Source organism: Panthera leo, chromosome A1, assembly GCF_018350215.1.
Source record: "Panthera leo isolate Ple1 chromosome A1, P.leo_Ple1_pat1.1, whole genome shotgun sequence".
NCBI classification, from domain to species: domain Eukaryota; kingdom Metazoa; phylum Chordata; class Mammalia; order Carnivora; family Felidae; genus Panthera; species Panthera leo.
The window spans coordinates 153730127-153751815 of NC_056679.1; the positions used below are offsets into that span (position 1 = coordinate 153730127).

Consider the following 21689-nt stretch of genomic DNA (forward strand, 5'->3'; position numbering starts at 1 on the left):
TTTAAAATCTCTAAATTAGCAGTTTCTCTGCTTCTATTATTCAGGTCATTGCACCTTAGATAAGCTAAATGTCTAAGTGTTCCCTGTAAAGAAAGCAAACAAAATTTAAATATCTGCCATAGGAAGGTCAAAACAAGGAAAGTCATCATTAGTCTGAATAGAAGTTTCCATTAATTTTCTACTTTATTTTTCCTCCTCTTCGTCAAATATAAGTGAATTAATGAAATTTTCTAAAATATTTCCTTTTAAAATATGTATTTTAATTCAGTTCTTAAAAACCATTCTGAGCCGTGGCATAATTTTTAAAGTTTATTTATTTATTTTGAGAGAGATAGAGAGTACAAGTGTGGGAGGGTGAGAGAGAGAGGGAGAGAGAGAGAATCCCAAGCAAGCTCCACACTGACAGCATGGAGCCTGATGCGGGGCTTGAACTCATGAACTGTGAGATCATGACCTGAGCTGAAACCAAGAGTCAGATGCTTAACCGACTGAGCCACCCAGGGGCCCCAATATGCATTTTAATTCTTTTTTTTTTTTTAAGTTTATTTATTTTTGAGATAGAGAGAGACAGAGCATGAATGGGGGAGGGTCAGACAGAGAGGGAGACACAGAATTGGAAGCAGGCTCCAGGCTCTGAGCCGTCAGCCCAGAGTCTGACGCGGGGCTCGAACTCACGGACCGCGAGATCGTGACCTGAGCCGAAGTCGGACGCTTAACAGACTGAGCCACCCAGGTGCCCCTGCATTTTAATTCTAAATGGAAATTGTAATTTGTAGAAGTTAGGACATTTGGGATTCCTTTGGCATGCAGTATTAATAGTAACAAGGGCACTGGGGAGACATTTGCAAGGCAGCAGTGTAAGAAGATTCTGAATTCACCCTCATCCCATAGATATGCTATATCTACAGGTCAAAATGGATAATTTCCTTCTGAAAAAGATCTGAAAACTAGGTGAACTGTTTCACCACAACAAAGGATAAAAAGATCACATGAAGAGGGTGGGAGAGGCAGAGACATGATACTGCCCCAAACCCCATCCTCTGGTGCAGCAACACAGGTTGAATGGATCCATAACTTATTTTTCTTAGTAATTATCTAAAGTTACAGAAACTATCAACATAGAAAATTACTAATTCTTAAGCATTACAATAACTTTGGTAATGCTTATAAGAATTTTTGATTCTTTAAAAAAGTGCTTATTAATGTCTACTGTGGCTGTCAAACTTTATGGGAGATAAAAATACCTCTCCCAAGAATCTTAAAGTCTAGTTGAAGAATTAAAAATGTCAACATAAGTAACTGCAAAAGTCAGTAGAACATAAAAGGCCCAAAACTAACATACAAAAAAAGTAGTATAAATATTGAATGGTGGGAGTATTTCTCCCAACTGGTGGTATAGGGAGTAGGTTGAATCACCAAAGTTTCCATAGATCAGGAGACATTACACGGAGGTGGACCCTTTAGGGATGATATAAGACAAATGTAGAGATGCCACCCTGTAGGAATAAAGGATATAGTGAATATTCTGCCTGACTGAGGCATGGAGTAATTGAAGAAGAAGACGAGCTAAAAAGTTCTGGAAGATATGTGTGAGCTTGTGTATGGACAGCCCTGAATACCAGGTTAAAGAGTAGAATCCTTCAATTCTAGTCCGTGAATATATATCAAGTTCTCTACTGTTTGTGTTGTGTTTAATCTGTGTATATGGGGAAAACAAACAAACAAACAAAGAACCCAGAGCAATGTGGTTTAACTCCTCAGGAAGTTCACTTTGTAGATTTTGCAGATGTGATAGACATCAGGAATGGGGTAGACTAGGTGGATTATTTGATACTTGTAGTCAGAGGAGTTCTGGGCTAGGATTTAAGAGTAATAATTTGAAGGTGATGTATAAAAGAAATGAGTGGACAAGACTTGGCCAATAGACCCCCAAGTGTTAGACTTCCCAATTTTGTTTTATTCATTTCTGAAAAGGATATGTCTTAAAAGAAAAAGAAAAGGAAAAATACCAAATTATTTTTGTAGGCTAGTATGAAGAAATATAAGAGGAATAAAGCTTTGTTTTCCCCCCAGGAATCCCAAATTAATGTTCTGATTTCATTAAATGAAGGTACTTCTGACATAGAGTAGTCCCTAGAATGAGTTATTTCTTTAATACGCACAACTGTACTCACTAATAAGGGTAGAGGCATGGTGCCAGACTGTGAAAGCACCAGTGTTCTGCCCTCTCAGGAGACTTCTCAGCAGCTCAAGATCACAGAAAGAGAAAATAAGTGACACCAAGGAATTGGGTGACAGTGGAGGGTGATAGAGAAAGGTAAGAAAGAAAAATTTTGTTGAAATTAAAGTATGGAATAAATAGGTATAAAATTAAAACTCATTTGTATAATAGTTTTAGTATATACATTCCTCAACTTAGGACAAGTTTACATAACAATAGACCCATCATAAGATAAAAATATCATAAATAAAAAATGCATTTAATACACCTAACTTAGTGGACATCATAGCTTAGCTTAGCTTAGCTTACCTTAAATGTGTTCAGGACATTTACACTAGCCTAGGTTGGGTAAAATCATATAACACAAACCCAATTTGATAACAGTGTTGATTGTCTCATGTAATTTATTGGATACTGTACTGGAAGTGAAAGAACAGTTGTGTGAGTACAGAAGGGTTGTGATCATGTGGCTGGCTGGGAGCTGTCGCTCACTGCTGCTGCCCAGCATTGTAAGAGAGTGCCTACTGCATATTGTTAGCCCAGGAAAAGATTAAAATTCAGAATTTGAAGTATGGTTTCTACTGAGTGTGTATCACTTTTACATTATTGGAAAGTTGAAAAAATTGAAAGTTGAACCATCATCAGTCAGGAATTGTCTGTATGGCATACTTAAGTGCTAAATGATTGCTCTAACATTCTGCTGCTGAATTATTAAAGTGATTTAACTTTTCTCCACGTGGTAGCCAGGATTCTAGGATGTCCCCTAAGATTCCTACCCCCTGAAACACATGCCATGTATAATCCTGTCTCTTTGAGTGTTGGATGGAAGCTGGGAATAGGATGATGTTTCTCCCATGAATAAATTAAATTATATGGCAAAAGTGAAGGGATTTTGGCAGATGTGATTTTAATTCCTTCAATCAGTTGACTATGAGTCAATCAGAAGGGAGGTTATTCTGGGTAAGCCTGAACTAATCAGATGAGCCCTTTAAGAAAGGGTCTTAAAGGGGTGCCTGGGTGGCTCCTTAGGTTGAGCGTCTGACTTTGGCTCAGGTCATGATCTCACAGCTCCTGGGTTCGAGCCTTGAGTCGGGCTCTGTGCTGACAGCTCAGAGCCTGGAGCCTGCTTCATATTCTATGTTTCCCCCTCTCTCTCTGTCCCTTCCCTGCTTGCACTCTCTCTCTCTCTCAAAAAAAAAAAAAAAAAAAAAAAAGTTCATGAAGTCAGAAATGCTCTGTGATACCGGCTTTGGAGACACAAATCACCATGAGTTTTTCAGCTAAAACTAAGTGACTTTTGCTAATGGTCACATGAGCTTAGAAGAGAATTCCAAGGCTCAGATGAAGCCATTGGCTTGTCTGGTACCTTGTTTGTTCCCTTGTCACATACTTAGCAGAGGACCAAGCTGTGCAGAATTGGGACCTCTGAACTACAGAATCTGTGAGATAATAAATGGGTGTTGTTTTAAGTTGCTAAATTTTATTACTGTTATGCAGTAATACAAAAATATCACACTCCTCATTGAATAAATATTCTGAAGGCAGGAAAGTGGGGATACTACATTTGGAAAATACTTTTACTAAAAATCAAATGAAAATCTGTTGCCAGTGCTCAGTGGATTAGTCAACATAAAAAGATTCTATCTAGTAGACTTCCTTTCCCAACATCTGGCTCTTACTGTTAAGAGTTAGGTGTAATTTGGGATAGAGAAGACATAAAATAGGGCGTAAAATGGCCATGTGATCCTGTGACAGAGAAAAAAAAACGTTCCCTTATTTATCACACTTGATTATTGTTGGGAAATTGTCATTTGTTTGCTAATGGGAGAAAATACGTTATTTTGTATAGAATTGAACTTGGATTTGTTGACATTATTTATCAGTTAATTGTCAATTCAAGGTACAACTATATAACTTATTCTTTGTTTCTGTCTGTAAAGTATATATACTTTACACTGCACTGAGGAATGTGATTAAGAACTGAATCAAGAATTCATGAATCATATTGACACAAATAATGTTTATAACTTTTATGCAAGTCTAACAGTTGTGGACGGTTCTGCTGTCCTCCTTCCCAGCTTTCCTGCTTGATTCCTGGGATAATAGAAATTACTTTTTAAAAGGATGGAGAAAATAACAAAACACGGTAAGCAGAGTGAAGTTCCAGAACTTGGCAATCTTTAGGAAGGAAAAAAAAATAGTGTAGTTCATCAGTAAAATAGCACATGGAGCTCAGTTATAAGAAGTTGTCCATTGTAGCAGTAGAAAGCTTTATTTGTCCCATAAATGTGTCATCAGGAGGATATGCTTAGGAGAAGTACTTCCTTCATCCTTTTCTTCTGAAGGCTGGATTTGAAGACCAATGCCTCATTGCAACTGCAAGGAATGAAAAACAGAAAGTAACATAATCTTCAAAAACCTGAATCAGAAGCTGAGTGGAGATAGGGATATACCCAAGTGTGGAGGTCAGAGGAGTAAGAAGAAGGGGAAGAAAAAAAAAGAGGGAGGAAGAAAGAATAAATATCCTAATGTCTTTGATGAATGTGTTTTGAATTGTCTACTGATGAAGAAACATAAAAAATAGTTTGGCGTTATTCTCTGTGTTCTATTTCTGCATTTGATCTTAAAATTTTAGAACTCTTTGATTATGGAGTATATTTATAATTCTTTCAGACATCAAGGGTTTAGGTCTAAGGTTATGCTTTTATGTTTATTAGGATTCCAGGAACCTGGAGAATGTGTAAGTCAACAAATAGGATTTCAAGTATTTTTTATTAATAAGCCACAGAGTATTATATCTATATATATTTATATCTAGATATGAGCAATATAAAACAAAGCAATATTTTCTATCAAATTCCTTTAAATAGTATATACTTTGTCATATTAAATAAAATAATAAGAGTTTAGCAGTAGTCTTCTCTCAATTGGTAATTATATGGGTGCCTTGCACTTAAGTCATCCTAAAATTGCCAGGGCCCATTACCTCTAAATCCCATTATCTGGCCAGGTGATTGCAGACTACACCAATACCTTTTTGGGACTGTTGAAGCTGAAGTTGCTTTCTTTGCTCACATGAGGGAGTGGAATGATTCCCTCTATGCCCCCAGCTGCCTGGGGAGATACCCATCTAGTCAAAAAGGGAATCTGGAATAAAGAAGTTGTGGAACAAAGTGAAGGGGGAAGACCTCACTCACAGCAATCCCATGATCCTACAGTGAAAAGATTTCTTCTCCCTCTTCTAGAGTACTCTTTCCTGAATCATATCCAGTTTGGTGTTTTAATCCTTTTAGGAAATTAGAGTTTGTAGTCATTTTCCTGGGAATATGACATTTTATGGTAGAAAACATAGAGATAGAAATAGGCATTTTCATATTCAGTCAGCTTTATTCAGCTTAAAGCTGAATTGTCTCTTAATTGTCCTTCCCTTTACAACCACAACTTGACTAGCTATGGACTTTGGGTCATTCTAAATTTTCTTGATACTACAGTGGTACTTGTCATTCTATCTAATCAAAAACCAAAGGTATTTTTACAACATCATTTTGTCCTGTAAACGGATAATGCTTTCTCTTTGTTCTCCATTGTTTTATGCCAAGAAGTATTCACCTTTAAATATTTGAATTCATGCATGTGTTCTGCAGAGAGATACAGATGCAAATAGTTTTAATACAGCAGCATCAGTGGCAATAAGGGTACTGAGTTCTGCATGAACCTAATGATGAAGTAGTTCACTGAACTTGAAAGTGGAAGCCTACCCCAGGCCTCTGACCACAGAAAGTTCATCATAACTTTTTAACTCATTTGTACTTTATTTAAATTTTTTAAATGTTTATTTACTTTTGAGAGAGAGAGAGAGACAGAGCAGAGTTGGGGAGGGGCAGAAAGAGACAGAGACACAGAATTCAAAGCAGGGTCCTGGCTCTGAGCTGTCAGTACAAGTCCGAAGCAGGACTCGAACTCACCAGACATGAGATCATGACCTGAAGTGAAGTCGGATGCTTACCCGACTAAGTCACCCGGGTGCCCCAAGTCATTTGTACTTTAAAAGAATGTATTTGTATCCTGTCTAAACAGGTTTCCTGTACAGGTCTATGACCTGCACTAATCATCAACTCTTCCTTCAGAATCTTAACATGCAACTTCCTTTAAAGAAAGTTGATTCTTGATGTTCTTAGTCTCCCTTTGTTCTCTGCCCATAGCTGATATCTTTGCCATGTAAAAATCATGACTCTTTAATCACAATCCATCAGGAAAGCACTTACTTACACAAATTTTTCTTAGACATCTTTATTTTTTGATTTTTTTAAATTTATATTTTAAATTTATTTTTTTTTACCTTGAGAGAGACACACACAGAGAGAGAGAGAGGCGGGGAGGGGAAGATAGAGAGAGAGAGAGAGAGAGAGAGAGTCTGAAGCAGGTACTTCATTGTCAGTGCAGAGCCCACTGAGGGACCTGAACTCACGAATTGCGAGATCATGACCTGAGCTGAAACCAAGAGTCAGACACTTAACTGACCAAGTCATCAAGGCACCCCATCTGAGACTTTTCTCTTAAAGAGGAACACCAGGGTAGGATGTGTACATTGTTACTGTTATTGTTTGGTCATCCTTGTAGTTTTATTAACAAAAATATTTTTTGAACAGGGAGAATGGGCTTACCACACAATTAGTAAGATGGTATTAATCTAGATAAAGGAATTTTGAAGCATATGAAAGTCTCTCTTAAAGCTGATGTCTTATTTTACAGTTCTGCCAATGACTTGGTTGAAGATGTGGAAATGCAGGCTTATTAAAAACGGATGATCAAGCTTAGAAAGATAACAAATATTTGAGGACAGAACTAGGATTTCAAAATTAATGATGACTAAATAATCAACGGAAAATATTAGGATATATATAAATACAGAACTTGAGTTCAAAAAGCCAATTGTATAAATACAAGTTAGGATAACACCTGACTTGATAGCAGATATTATTCAATCCTAACTAATACCAAAGAAAAACAAGGAACAGGGCCAGTTCATTTAGGCCAGTTAATTTTTTTTTCTATTTTTTGAATTTTTTATTAAAAAGTTTTTTGATATTTATTTGTGAGAGAGACAGAGAGAGAGAGAGAGAGAGAAAGTGAGCAAGGGAGGGTCAGAGAGAGGGAGAGAATCTGAAGCAGGCCCCAGGCTCTGAGCTGTCAACATAGAGTCCAATGCGGCGCCTGAACTCATGAACCACGATTCATGACCTGAGCCAGGGTCGGAAGCTCAACCAACTGAGCCACCCAGGCACCCCTATGGTTTGTTTTTTTAAAAAGTTAATGTGGGGCACCTGGGTGCCTCAGTCAGTTGTGTATCCGACTCGATTTTGGCTCAAGTCTTGAATCCATGGTCGTGGGATCGAACCCCACATCAGGGTCCTTGCTGAGCATGGAGCCTACTTAAGATTCTCTCTCTCTCTCTCTCTCTCTCTCTCTCTCTCTCTCTCTCCCTTCTCTCTGCTACCCTCCCCCATGCTTTCTCTTTAACATAAAAAATAAAAAATAAAAAGTTAATGTAATTTTACCCTATATAATCTTATTAAAATAAAACATCCTATCTAAAAAATGTTACTTATGTAAATATATTTATGAATTATATATATTTATATGAATGTAAAGTTAGGCATGGGAGGCCACACAGATAATAATTGCATTGATTAGTTTAGAGGACCTAATTTTTAAAAATTCAATACTCTTTTAAAAATTTGTAAGTACAATTGTAAGTAAGTGTTATATAAAATAAAATAATCTCAGGAGTAGGTGGAACTCTTAAAGAAATAAGATTAATAATAGCAAAAATATATAACTTATACTTGTTTAGCAAACTATGGTTTATATTACATAATAGACTATAGTTTATTATTATAATTGTTCTTTAATTTTAACTTTAATTGGCTCCTTACAATTTTCTAAGGTAGGTAAGGTAGCAATTGTTTTACTTTGAGGGTATTAAGATAAACTTGGAGAAGCAAAGTGATTTATTTTAATCTTAGTTCTAGTCATAACAAGCACACACATGTGTCTTTGCAGAAGCATTTTTCTGGATGAATCAGTCCTGTCCAGAGGAAGAAAAGACTGATTTGGTCTTCTGTGTTGAATGTATGTATACCTGAGTGTAAAAGTATAATACAATATAAAATAGTATCTTAGAATACATAACTATATAAAAAAATAATGCCCTATGATGTAATAAAGTTAGAGGTTAAATCATACATTTTTCCCCATATATATGTTTTAATAAGGATATTACAAAGTTAAAATTCATGAAAGATAAGCTGAAGAAGTATGCTAAGATTGTGAAAACCAAGCTCTAAGAAAAATTATCTTGAAGGAATTGAGAAATGTTTTATTAAAGAGCAAGCTTCAAAAGAGTAGGGACCATTTCTGTTTTGTTCACAAGTGGTTCTTAGTATAAAGTAGGTACAGAATAATTATTTGCTCAATGATTAGATGACATAATTTCTGTCATCATTTACTTGAAGGATGGACATTTGATTTATTCAGAGGATAGTCATACAAATAAGAATTGGAAGTTATTGAGACAAATTCTAGCTATATTTATATAAGGAAGAAATTTCCCATAGTGAGTGCTTTTTACATGAAAGGCTTTTAAAAGTATTTGGCATTATTGGGGCGCCTGGGTGGCTTGGTCGGTTAAGCGTCCGACTTCGGCTCAGGTCATGATCTCAGGGTCCGTGAGTTCGAGCCCTGCGTCGGGCTCTGTGCTGACAGCTCAGAGCCTGGAGCCTGTTTCAGATTCTGTGTCTTCCTCTCTCTCTGCCCCTCCCGTGTTCATGCTCTGTCTCTCTCTGTCTCAAAAATAAATAAACGTTAAAAAAAATTAAAAAAAAAGTATTTGGCATTATTTACTACAGGAGGAGTTACTTAATTTTAAGTATCTACATTTCAGTTGAAGTACCAAAAGCTGTTTTGCTAATAGCAGAATATTTTGTAGGTAAAGAATATGCCATGTACATTGGATATTTTTCTGCTAAAACATGGAGCATTATCAAAACTCCTAAAATAATTTTCATGACCTCAAGTGAAACACTAAATAATGATTTCCATTTTTGAATTGAAATAGTGCCACTTCAGAAATAAGCAAGAGTGGGCTATAGTCTGGGATTAGAAATTTGTGAAAATAGATAATTCTGAAAAAAATCTCAATTTTTAAAAATTCCAACTTTGCAATTATTTAGGTATGGTTTTTCTGTTAGTCTTTCTAATGTTTAATGTGAAGTGGGCCAAAGGGAAAAGGATATAACTGGAAGAAAGCTTTAGTTTTTGGTTAGAAAGTGGTTATGGATAATCCACATACTAAACTATTTACTGGGAGAAAAATAGTTTTGATAATGTATCAATAGCTTTTGAACTTCATTTTTGCATTTTCTTTGAATAAGGGTAGATCCATTGAAGTCTTCAATGTAATAAGAATTTGCCAATGGAATATCGTTAGTAGACCTTAATTTCACCTTTCAAAAGAACTGAATTCAGAAAAGTGCAGTACGCTTTAGAAGTAAAACAGATTTGGTAGTCACCAAGAAGAAATTTTTCTATTTTGCTTGTTTGTTTTAAAATAAGTGGCCTATTTATTATAATTATTATTATTGATGATTGGTTTATTTCTTAAATACATATCTAAGTTGCTTTTGTTGAGCGTTAACCTCATTATTCAAATCATCTGAAAGGGGAAATCTGTATAATGGAAGTTAAAAAGTAGCTTGAAATATGAGACAAACAATACTTATATTGACAGATATATGCATCCTTAAATTTTTGAACACATTTAAAAATATATAGATTAAAAACAATAATTTATGCATGAAAAACAGTTCTGGAGATCTGACTTTATGGGTCAATAAAAATTTTTATTTTTGAAGCTCCAATGTTTTATATGTATATGTGTGTATATATAAAATATATATAATATAAAAAATATATACTAAAGTTTTATAATTTTTTATATATTAACATATACTATAAGTATATTATAGTATAAATATATAATAGTATTGTATAATTTATGTTGATAGTAAATGTAAATAATATACATATAATATATATGCATATATACATGTAATATATACATATAAATAAATAAATAATGGTAGAAGGACAGTAGTTATTTTTCTGAACACATTATGTAATAACTTAGAAATAACTTTTTTGATCAAGTGGATATAAACTCAAGGTTCAGGACTGCTTAAGGTTTTGTGGTGGGTTTGTTTTATAAAGCAATCTACCTAAAAGTGTCATGGTAAATATAAAATGTGAACAAAACAGGGTGACTGGATGGCACAGTCCATTAGGCATCTGATTCTTGATTTCAGCTCCGGTCATGATCTCACAGTTTGTGAGATCAGGCCCTGAGTCAGGCTCTGTGCTGAGCATGGAGCTTGCTTGAGATTCTCTCTCTCTTCCTCTCTCTTCCCCTCCCCTGGTGGTTCATTTTCTCTCTCTCTCTCTCTCTCTCTTTCAAAAAAAAAAATAAACTTTATAATGTGAATAAAAATCTTTTTAAAATATTTAAGTGAAAGGTTATAGTATCATAGCACATATTTCTCTCTAGTGTTTGTATTGTGTAATCATTGTTTCAATGTTTATGATCAATTTAAGCCTTAGCTTGCCTACCTGAATGGGGAAGTTTCGGTCTTTCAATTTAGCCTATTTTTCGGGAAAGAGACACCTTTATATCTTGCCTACTTTTATGGCCTCAGAAACGCCTTTCTGAGGCTATAGAGAAGCAATAGAATAGAATTAATAACTATGATTTCCATGGTAATATTCTGTTTCAGAAGAAGATACAAATAAATGGCTGATTTTCTGTCTAGCTGTGTAATAGGATGGCAATCTTTTTACTTGGTTTTTCTGCTTAAAAAATGGATATAACATGAATATCACCTTTCTTTGTGTGAATGAAAATAATTTACAGCATAAGTACTTTGTAAGTGCATAATATTCTGCAAATGCTCAATAATTAACAGAACAGCTCGTTTTAAAATATAAATCAAGTATGCTAGGGGAGGAAAAATTCCAGGAGGGAAACCAGGCAAAGTGCCACTCTCTTAGAGCTCTAGGCAGATACTCTAGCTGTGGTGAGGTTGAGTAGCTTTCTTTATCAACTCCTCCATGAAGTATTATGAGCCCATCCGTAGGCACACACCAGATTACCCTCAGAGCTTTTTGTCCTTGCCCAAAGACAAAATCACTAACTTAAAAGAAGTAATACACACCTGGTAAGTGTGAGTCATGTTGGGAATGGAATAAGAAACATGAGGGTCTTCATAGAGCTTTTGGTTTTGTGGGAAAGGCAAGCAATGAAGTAAGTCTTACTATCTCACAGTGAATTGACATATGGCAGAGGAAGTGCAAAGTGATCAGAGCACATGGTAGGGGCACTGAAGCTCTTCCAGCTTGGAGGTAGAACTAGCTAGGGAAAGCTTAACAAGGAAGTGCCTTGTGCTGGCTCACTGCTATTGAGTGGAAATTTAGGCTAGGAAAGAAGCATAATTCCTAAAGACGTAATACATGGCTCAAAAAGATTTCCAATAGGATTATTTTATAATTTTAATTTATTCTGTTTATATCATTTGTTGACTGTTGTCTCCAATTTTTATTTTATCACATGCCATCCTTCCCTGATTTGCAGATTTTAGGGTTTTCTTATTGTATAATAAACTCTTGAATTTAGCTTCCACAGTTCTCCACCATCTGACACTAAATAATTGATAAATCTTAAGATTCAGTCCGAAGGAAGCACCCTCTAGACATGGAAGTATTTGAACTTTCCTTTTTTAAAAAAAAAAAAAAATTTATTTATTTATTTTGAGAGAGAGACTAGGGGACAGAGAGAGAGGGAGAGAGAATCCCAAGTAGGTTCCCCGCTGTCAGCACAGAACCTGACACCGGGGCTCGATCTCACGAACCATTACCTGAATCGAAATCCAGAGTCTAACACTTAACTGACTGAGCCATCCAGGTGTCCAGAGCTTTCTTATATGTGAATTTTGGTCTTCACATATCTTGCCTGTATAAATAATTTTAGACAAACATAACCCATATCTCATCTACTTCACAAATTCTCTGATTACACTCCTTGGACAGAGGTTGTCTGTCTAGAAAAAAAGAATATTGTCTATAATGTTAATGTTTTCCTTACTCTATATTCTCTTTTTTGAGATTTCACTCACAGAAAACATTCAAATTATAGAATTAGTTAATCTGAAAAGAAAGCACAACTGCTTCAAAAATAAGTGATAGTTACTTATATGTCATAATTCTATTTTGAACTCATGAGTCTTAATGCTACAAAGTTCAAACATATTCTTTACCTCTGCTATGCCTCAAATATTGGGTAACTCTGAAAAATACAACACATTTATTTTATATCATGAAAGTTTTATGATAGTTCTGGTTCAAAATTATAATTTTCTGTGTAGTATTTATTTTTGGTTCTTCAACTAGATTTTAATAAACCCTATGAAATAAGGACCTTACTTCCTTCACTTTTTCCTTGCTTTTACTCTATGAAATGCGTCTTTCAGATTATTTATTATTTTAAAAGTAATAAATATGGCTTGGAAAGCCTCAAGATGATTCATTCAATTCTATAATGAAATCTGTGTGTGTGTGTGTGTGTGTGTGTGTATGTATGTATGTGTATATACATGTGTATATATATACACATACATATGTATATATATTGTCTACCACATATTCTTTTCTGTGTTAGATTTTAAGAAAATGATACTAAAAGATAGTACTATAGGTGTTTCTCCAAATAATACTATTAAAGGAAACTGATAAGTGGATGGAAAATTACAACACATTATAATAAGTTATGTGAAAGGGCAGTTTGATTATGGAAGCTCATGAGAAGTGACCATATCCATTTTGGGAATCTGAGAAAGCTTTCTGAAAGAGTGCATGTAAGCTGAGACTTGAAGGATGAGTGGGAATTAATCAGACGAGGAAGTGGGGAAAAGAATTGCATGTGTAAAGTCTCCGAGATTAGAGAGACCATGACTTGTTTATGGAACTTGAACAAGTTAAGCCTGAAGTAGCAAGGGATATGGCTGGAGAGGGAGAGAGAGAAGCAGATGAAGAAGAGCATATAAGATATGCTAGTGTTTATATAAAGAACAATGCCGAGAACTTACAGCATTTTAATCAGAGGCATGAAATGTTTAGATTTACCTTTTATAAAGAGCATTAGTTCTGTACAGTGTAGCAAAAATTAGAAGAAAGCAAGACTTGAGTTTTGAGAGTATTGTAATAATTCTGCAATGTACAATGTGATTAGAGCTTATAAAGGAAGTTGGCAATGGGGATAAAGAGAGGTAGTTGGAGTCAAGAAATATTTTAAGAGTAAAATCTATAGATTTTGCTGGTTGTAGGCAGTAAAGAAATGAAACAGTCCAATATGACTGGATATTGATTTAAAGCAACCATCTGAATTGTACCATTCACCAATATAGGAACACAGGAAAGAGAAAAGCAGACTTGTGGGAAGAGGAAAACAATAGTTTCAGTACTGAATATGTCAAGTTTCAAGAACTGAAAGGCATCAAAGTAGGTGTATTGTTAATGCTTGGCAAAGTAGTGTTGGCTACCAACATCTAGTAGCAATTTAAAAAAAATTATTTTAATGTTTATTTAATTTTCAGAGAGAGAGAGACAGAGAGACAGAGAGAGAATAAGAGAGCAAGCATGAGTGGGGGCAGGGCAGAGAGAGATCCATAGACACAGAATCTGAAGCAGGCTTCAGGCTCTGAGCTGTCAGCAGAGAGCCTGATGCGGGGCTCAAACTCATAAACAGTGAGATCATGACCTGAGCCGGAGGTGGATGCTTAACCAACTGAGCCACCCAGGAGCCCCTCTAGTAGCAATTTCTTATCTTTAAGAAAAAGCTCAGCCCTGGTAAGAATACATTAAACGTGTTTTAACTTTCTAAGTTTAGTCTAAGTGCATACCACCCCTTGATTGATTTTTCTAAAACACATTTCTGATGATGCTACTCACCATTTCAATATGATTTACATTCAAGGGAAATTGTTGGTGAAAAGAAATTTTTATTCTGTCACTATTTTGTTCATAGAAGACATTCAAATTTTTAATGATTCATAGTTTTAATTTAATGAAATTTACTTACTAAATATCTGTAATATGCAAAATTATTGAGATGTAGAAGTAAATAGGACAACATAATGATCTTCAATAGATTTTAAATCTATATAACATTTACTTTAACTTTATATAACTATGTATCGTAAGAGGTGAAGTAGGAATTATCAAAAGAAAAACTGCACCAGGTTTTGACTGTTTTGAAAATAACCAGGATCCAATAGAGCCTCAGAAACCCAGGAATGTTAGGAAATTCATAAGGGAATAGATTTACCATGTGGGCATTGAAAAGATACTAAAAATATGAAAAAAAGTAGATTATCATTTATCTAGTGATGAAAGGGTCATTCATTATTTTTGTGAGGGCAATTTCAGGAGGTCAGTAAGGCCCTAAGTCAATTGGGAGAATATCATGGAGAGAAATGGAGAGAGCAACCATAGTTTACATTCACTTGGCTCTAATATAAATGGATGAAGTTGATACATAAAAACTGAAACTAAAATTATGATTCAGATGTGTGTGTGTGTGTGTGTGTGCGCGCGCGCGTGTGTGTGTGAGCATGCGCATGCACCTGGGTATTTGTATATACATGAGAATGTATATGTATGTATTTGTAACACTTAAGAAGAATTGAAACAGCTGGGGTCTCTAGAGAGAGTATAGTGGCAAGTCCTATAAGTTTAAAAAAAGCATTTAGTCTATGAACAAATAATAAAGAAAAATTGTATATATTCGACTATGGCTAATGAAAAATGCATTGCTAGATGGTTAAGTTAAACCAGAGGAGAAGAAAGATTGAGAGGACTGATTAATGATAATGTTTATTATATTGCTTGTGAAGAAGCTTTCCGGAGATGGATGAGAGTCAGGTGAAAGAAGAAGAGTACCATTTTAAGAAGAGAATCCAAAAAAGTTTTGGACACTCTCATAGATGTGCACAGAGAATACACTGGGATTCAGGGCTGCCAAAGCAATCAGGACTTGAGGGAGCAAGGTCCTGGGTAAATGGCAGATACAGCCAAGTGCCCAATGTTCATCAGCCTTCTGTCTTCAGGAATTTGTGGAATTTGTAAGTTCCACAAGATCAGAAGTAAGCAGAGAGCTTCTAACAAGCAGAGAAGAGTTTTTGGAAATTTCAAATTTCCAAGGAGACAAAAAATAAAAATCAGGAATTGCCAAGGAGGAAGGGCATTGCAGAATGACCTAGGTTCTTGGACCTGAAGGACTATGTTCTGGTCACAGTTATAAATTAGAGGAAGAAAATCAACCTTACAAAACCTGGAACCTAACCCTAAGTAAGAGAAAAACAAGAAAAAAAATATTAAAAGAGAGAATAAATGGCATAAATGTCACAGCAGTAAAATAAAATTTAGGATTGCCTTTTCAACAGAAATGAAAGAAACAAGAAAACAGTGGAGTGGCATCTTTAAAGTGTTGAGAGAAGACAACTGTGTACTTGAAATTTTATAAACTAGTGAAACTATCCTTCAAAAGTGATATTTTCCCATAAAAAAGGGAGAAATTTAAAATGCAAATTAATTTTTAGACATTGAAAAATACTAAGGGGCATTTTTTAGGTTAAGGAAGATGCTGGAAGATAGAAATACAAATATGCATGAAGAAATGGAGAGCCCCTGAAAGGGCAAACATGTGATTCTATATGAATGAATAATTCACTATACAAAAAATTGCAAAAACTTGTTCTGAAGTCTAAATTATATTAAAAACACAATACTACAGTGTCACAAAATGTGACATAGGTACATGGAGTAAAAGTGTTCCAGAGTCCTAGAAATTTCTGGGAAATGGTAAAAGACATTGCTTACATGAGAAGATAATGAGTTAAATATGAATATTGCAATCTCCAGAACAGACTTTTTCAGTATTTTTGTCCTAGTGGAAACCTTAAAATAACATACATTAGTATGATCAGTAAGCTGTAGATTAATGATTCAATATTAATTTTCAGTGAGCATTTTAATGGAGAATATTTTTCTGTGTTTTTTAGGCTATTATCTTCTCTTTTTGTGTTATTTCTGTCTCATAAAGGATGCAAACTGAATACAAATCAATGATGTAGTTAGAAATAACTTTAGTTTTCACTTTGTTAAAAAAATAATTTTTAACTTTTCCAAGAAGGTCTATACAAGGTATGCCAAACCTAATAAGATAAGGTATGTGGTTTATGGTATGCATAAGAATAGTTTTTCATCTTATTTAAAAATAAAAATAATTTTTAGTTAATCTTTTTTTTAGAAATAAAATAGTTAATTTTAGCTTACTTTTCTTAATCTTTTTCATAAATGTTAAATATATAGTTTTATAAGTTCTCTATAGTTTATAAAATTCTATATTTTATAAACACAAATGTATGTAGATATACGTATACATATACAGACACACACAAAAGGCTGACTAAAACATTTAAACCCAAGATACAAAATCTCTATAAATACCAAGCTGGACAAATACACATAAACACACACATGCACACACACAGAAAACAATTCTTAAGCACAGCATAGTAAAACACACTTAAAGGCAAAGACAAGGAAAAAATACTGTTAGCAAAGACAGAAAAGACATTGATGTGCATTTCTTGTAGGTATCATGTACTCAGATTTTGTCTTTTCACCAGTCTTACAATGTCTGCCTTTTCAATGGGCTTTTAATGTTGTTTATATTTAATGGGATTAGTGATATGGTTAGATTTTAATCTATCTTGTTATTTCTTTTCTTTTTGTCCCATCTGTTCTTTGTTATTCCCTTGTTTACTGTCTTCTTTCGCATTAATTGTCTTTTGTGATTTATTTGATCTCCTTTTGGTTCATTTTAGTGAACCAATATTTTAGTGTTTGTGTGTACTGAAAAGTCACTCAAGTAACAGAACAATTATAACACTGCTTGTGATATTTGAGTGATTGCGGTAATATTAATAGTACATATCTTTAACTGATCACATTCTACCTCCAAGTAGTATTATACTATTTCATGTATAGTAAAAGGATTTTAAAATAATATATTTTATTTACACTTCCTTGGCCTTTGTGTTGCTGTTGTCATGGATTTTATATCTGCATATGCTGTTAAGTCCCCACATGTATCATTCTTATTTTTGATTCAGTCAACTATCATTGAAAGAGATTTAAATGATAAAAATTATTTACATTTATCTACATAGTTACTGTTTGTCACGGCCTTATATTTTAGGGTGTGTGTTACCTAGTTTTCAGTCTGGTATTATTTTGCTTCTGCTTGAACACCCACCTTGAATGTTTCTTACCGTGCTGATCGGTGATGAAAAGCTCTTTCAAATGTTATATATCTGAAAAAGTCATTATTTCACTTTCATATTTGGACGATGTTTTGGTTAAAAAATTATAGCCCAAAACTTCCCTTCCCCCTTCTTCACCCCAAACTATTTAAAGATGTGGCTCCATTGTCTTTTTGCTTTCTTTGTTTCTGACAAGACTTAGGTTGCCATTCTTATCTTTGTTACTCTGTATATTAGATGTTATTTCGCTCTGGCTGCTTACACAATTTACTCTTTATCACCGGTTTTAAGCAATTTGATTATGATGAGTCTTGTATAGTTTTCTTTGTCTTTAATGTGTTCGGGATTAGCTGAACATCTTAGATTCATGCTATAATTTTCATCACATTTGGAAAAAATTCAGTTGTTATTACTGTATTAATTGTATCTTTTCAGCCCCAACACCTCACACCTTTCAGGGATTCCACTTACATGTCATTTATCTGCTTGAAGTTTCAGCCTAGAAATTTTCTCCAAGCAGTAAGGGCAATAGTACAGATCATCTCCCTTTTCTGCCATCTTTTAACATTCACTCTCCTTTTTGACCCGCATTCCAGTGTTTTAAGTACCATTACTTCACATATTTTGTCTGTATTTTTAGTTGTTTCACATGAGAGAGTAAATCCAGTCCCCATTATACCATCTTTACCAGAAATAGAAGACTCCAGAATGTCACTTGAATTTCTAGTGAGAAAAATATATTGGATGATTTTATAACCCCTAAGTGAATTTTCTCCTTGAAGGCAGATACATGTTAAACAAAATGATAACATTGTTTTTTGATGAGCATGAATGCATAGCAAGAGAAAATTCCTATAAATTTAAAATGCATAAAGACTTAAAAAATGTAAGCATTTTATTACTCAAAGAAAAGAAATAGAAAACAAGAGAAAACTACATGACACTTACTTACATATATAATCAAAGAAAGCATCTGATTAATATAGAAATCTGAAAAGTTTGAAATTGATTTGTTTTCAGTCCTCTTACTTGTATTATCACAGAAACAAGTACAATGTTGTATATATGTATGATGAAACTGTGTAAAATAGTAAAAATGAATGGAGAATATCTATATGAATATGGATTATAATAATGATACTTTCAGAAATAAATCTTTGTTTAGGCAAAATATACAAAGCAGAATCAGGAAGACAGAAACAGTGCATCATATGGCTGGTGAGTTGTAAATTTTGTGGTGGGCTTAGGAAATTCTTATTTGATGGCTTTATTTCCTCAAGAGTAAATGAGAAAAATTTATCAAATAAAGTGAATTGTAAGGGTTTGGGGAGTATGAGAACAAGGGAGTTGTCTTATGTCTGTCTTGGGCAGTGGAAGGTACATTTCTATGAAATTGGAGAGTTGACAGGTAGCACTGAGTGGCATATTCGTGTGATTTTTCTCCATCCATATTCAGCTGTTTACAGAGTGCCTGATATTGGGTTTCACTAACTCTGGGGTTCTGTCAGATGAGGGAACAGATGGTGAGAGAGATAATAGAATAAGGAGTGCTACATTCTAGCAGGAAAAAAAATCTATGGAGTTAAGTAATTTGAGCTTTCAGTGATATGTTTATCAGAATGGGGAAAGTAACATTTTGCAGATCAGGATTTGTGACATAGTGGACTTACAATAATGGATGGATTGCCTCTGCAGATGTTGAGTTTGCCATGACTCATGATGGAACTAGGGCTAAGGATCCAGATAGTTTACCAAGTAGTGAAGTCTTCAGTAAATTGGGGAACTTAGGGAACAATGAGATTTTGAGTGTTATACACTTATCACAGATGCTTCAAAGGATCTATAGGTTTTTGAAAGATAAAGGTGAACTGTGTTGTAAAAGCATTGAGTAGAGGGTACAAACTAAGGGCCTGTCTGATGGGTGGCATGGATAAGACTCATTGGGGCTGTGAGCACAACAGAGAAATGACATAGAATCGACCTAGCAGGCAGATAGATCGCTGACATTTCACCTCACCAGCCCCCCTCACCCCCCTGCCAAACTTCTACAGAAAGCCTACATATTTATTATGCTGAGAAAGCAGAACTTTTCCAATTTGGTCAGCAGACTTCAGTACAGGGTGACAGCATGGATCCTCAACAGTAAGCAGAAACAGGAATGTTTTCATAGATGCCAGTATCCGTACTTAAGGACTAGATCAACTGGCAAAACTCTGGAAAACCAAAAAAGGATCAGAAGTCAGGATCTGGATTAGGAGACAACTTTAATGTCTTTTTTGAAAAAGGATCCACCTGTTAGGTATATTCTAGGAAAAATACTAGAGATAGGTTAGTGAAGTAATCCAGAAAAGATTAGACATTTTCTCAAAAACAACTGTTTAATACTGAAAGAGGCTTTTTTTTTTTTTTTTTTTTTTTTTTAGCCAGGAATAAAATGTCTTAACTTTATACCTCTCCTCTCTTCTACACCTTCTTGCCAGGCAGTATAATAGCTTTTCAAAAAGTTTAAATTCAATTTAGAAAATTTGGAAGCCATATATAAAATAGTATGAACATATGTTATTTATCCAACTCAAATTACACACACACACACACACACACACACACACACACACAGACACACAAGAAAATAGGGTCTTTTTCTCTCTTCCTCCTTTTTTTTTAAATTCATCACTGTATCGTAGCTACTTAAAATAGCAATGATACAAGCTAGATTAAATATTTTTTATGTAAATGAATATACACATGAATTGAATATATGATAAGAGAAACATCAGAAAAGAAAATAATGATAAGAAAATAATCAGAGCTATAAAGGAAATTAAGAGAATCTTAAGAAACTATTTTGTTATAGTCTATGGTAATATATTTCTCTACCAGGATGATTTTATGAGAAAATTGAAATTTTCAAAACTCAGATCTCGAGACTTAAAACCTATAGAGACAAATCATATAAGAACAGAGAGAACACTCTCATAGAGCTACCCCCACCTACCTAAATACCACTCCAAGATGATTTACAGATGATTTCTACCAAAACTCAAAGTAACATACAATTCTTTTGCTATTTAAAATCTTCCAGATGTAAGTAAATGAACCTTTAATGTTCTTTAATAAAGCCAGCAAAACACTGATAATACAAACTGGCAAAAATAACTGAAAAGGAATGTAACAGACTAGTAAATGTCAATAAAATATCCTTAAATATCAGCAAATGGAATTTAGCTAAACATTTCTAAACATATAATAAAACACAATCAACTGAGATCTCTAGCAGGAATGCAAAGATGGTTGAAAAAAATTGTGTTATAATTTAACATATGAAAGAAGAATTATATTCTTCTTTTCCAAAGGTGCTGAAAAATTTTCATCATTTGTTGTTTAAAATAATTCTTAACAAAATGCATAAATGGACAATGTTTTAACATGTAAATCATATGCATCTCAACCTCTAAGCCAGAATCATAACTAATATGGTCGCATAAGGAACATTTCTATTGGATGCAAGAACCACATAGTTATTCAAATTACTGTTATTATTTTTAACATTATGCTGGGAGTCCTAGTCAGAATAATTGGAAAAGAGAAAAAAATATTAAATGTCTGTAGTTCACAAATGGAAATAAACTGGCACACTGGACTGGGACTCTAAGATGAGTTTTGTTCTGGTTCAAGTGGTGTGCAATCAAGGCAAAGTTCCTTTTTTTTTCAGAGCTAATGTCTTATTTATATAACAAGGTGATTAGGAGAGAAAGGAGTGGGGTACACTTCTGAAACAACAAAGTTGTGTTGCTATTGTTTCTTACAAGTAGCCAAGATTCCTCTACCAGCCTCCCTCTTACCCCATTTGAAAACCAGTACTTAATAAATAGCGTATCTACTGTCTTTATGTTATTTTACTGTTTGATATTTGTATCTTAATAAAAATGGATCTGAAATGGTAGTGCTAGTTAGAGAAGTCAGCTATTCTTTGACATCAGTCTTAAGACATTTTCTTGTCTATTTGTGGAGGCAGATTTGCATTCCGGGGCACATTC

General features: G+C 34.3%; 1 long non-coding RNA gene across 1 annotated transcript in view; it reads left to right on the forward strand.

The window, feature by feature from the left end:
* The first annotated feature begins 8306 nt into the window (after positions 1 to 8306).
* Positions 8307 to 21689, forward strand: part of LOC122222742 — a 72612-nt gene continuing 59229 nt past the window's right edge. The window contains exon 1 of the long non-coding RNA XR_006203840.1: positions 8307 to 8353. This is a non-coding gene — a long non-coding RNA (uncharacterized LOC122222742). The remainder of the gene's footprint in view (positions 8354 to 21689) is intronic.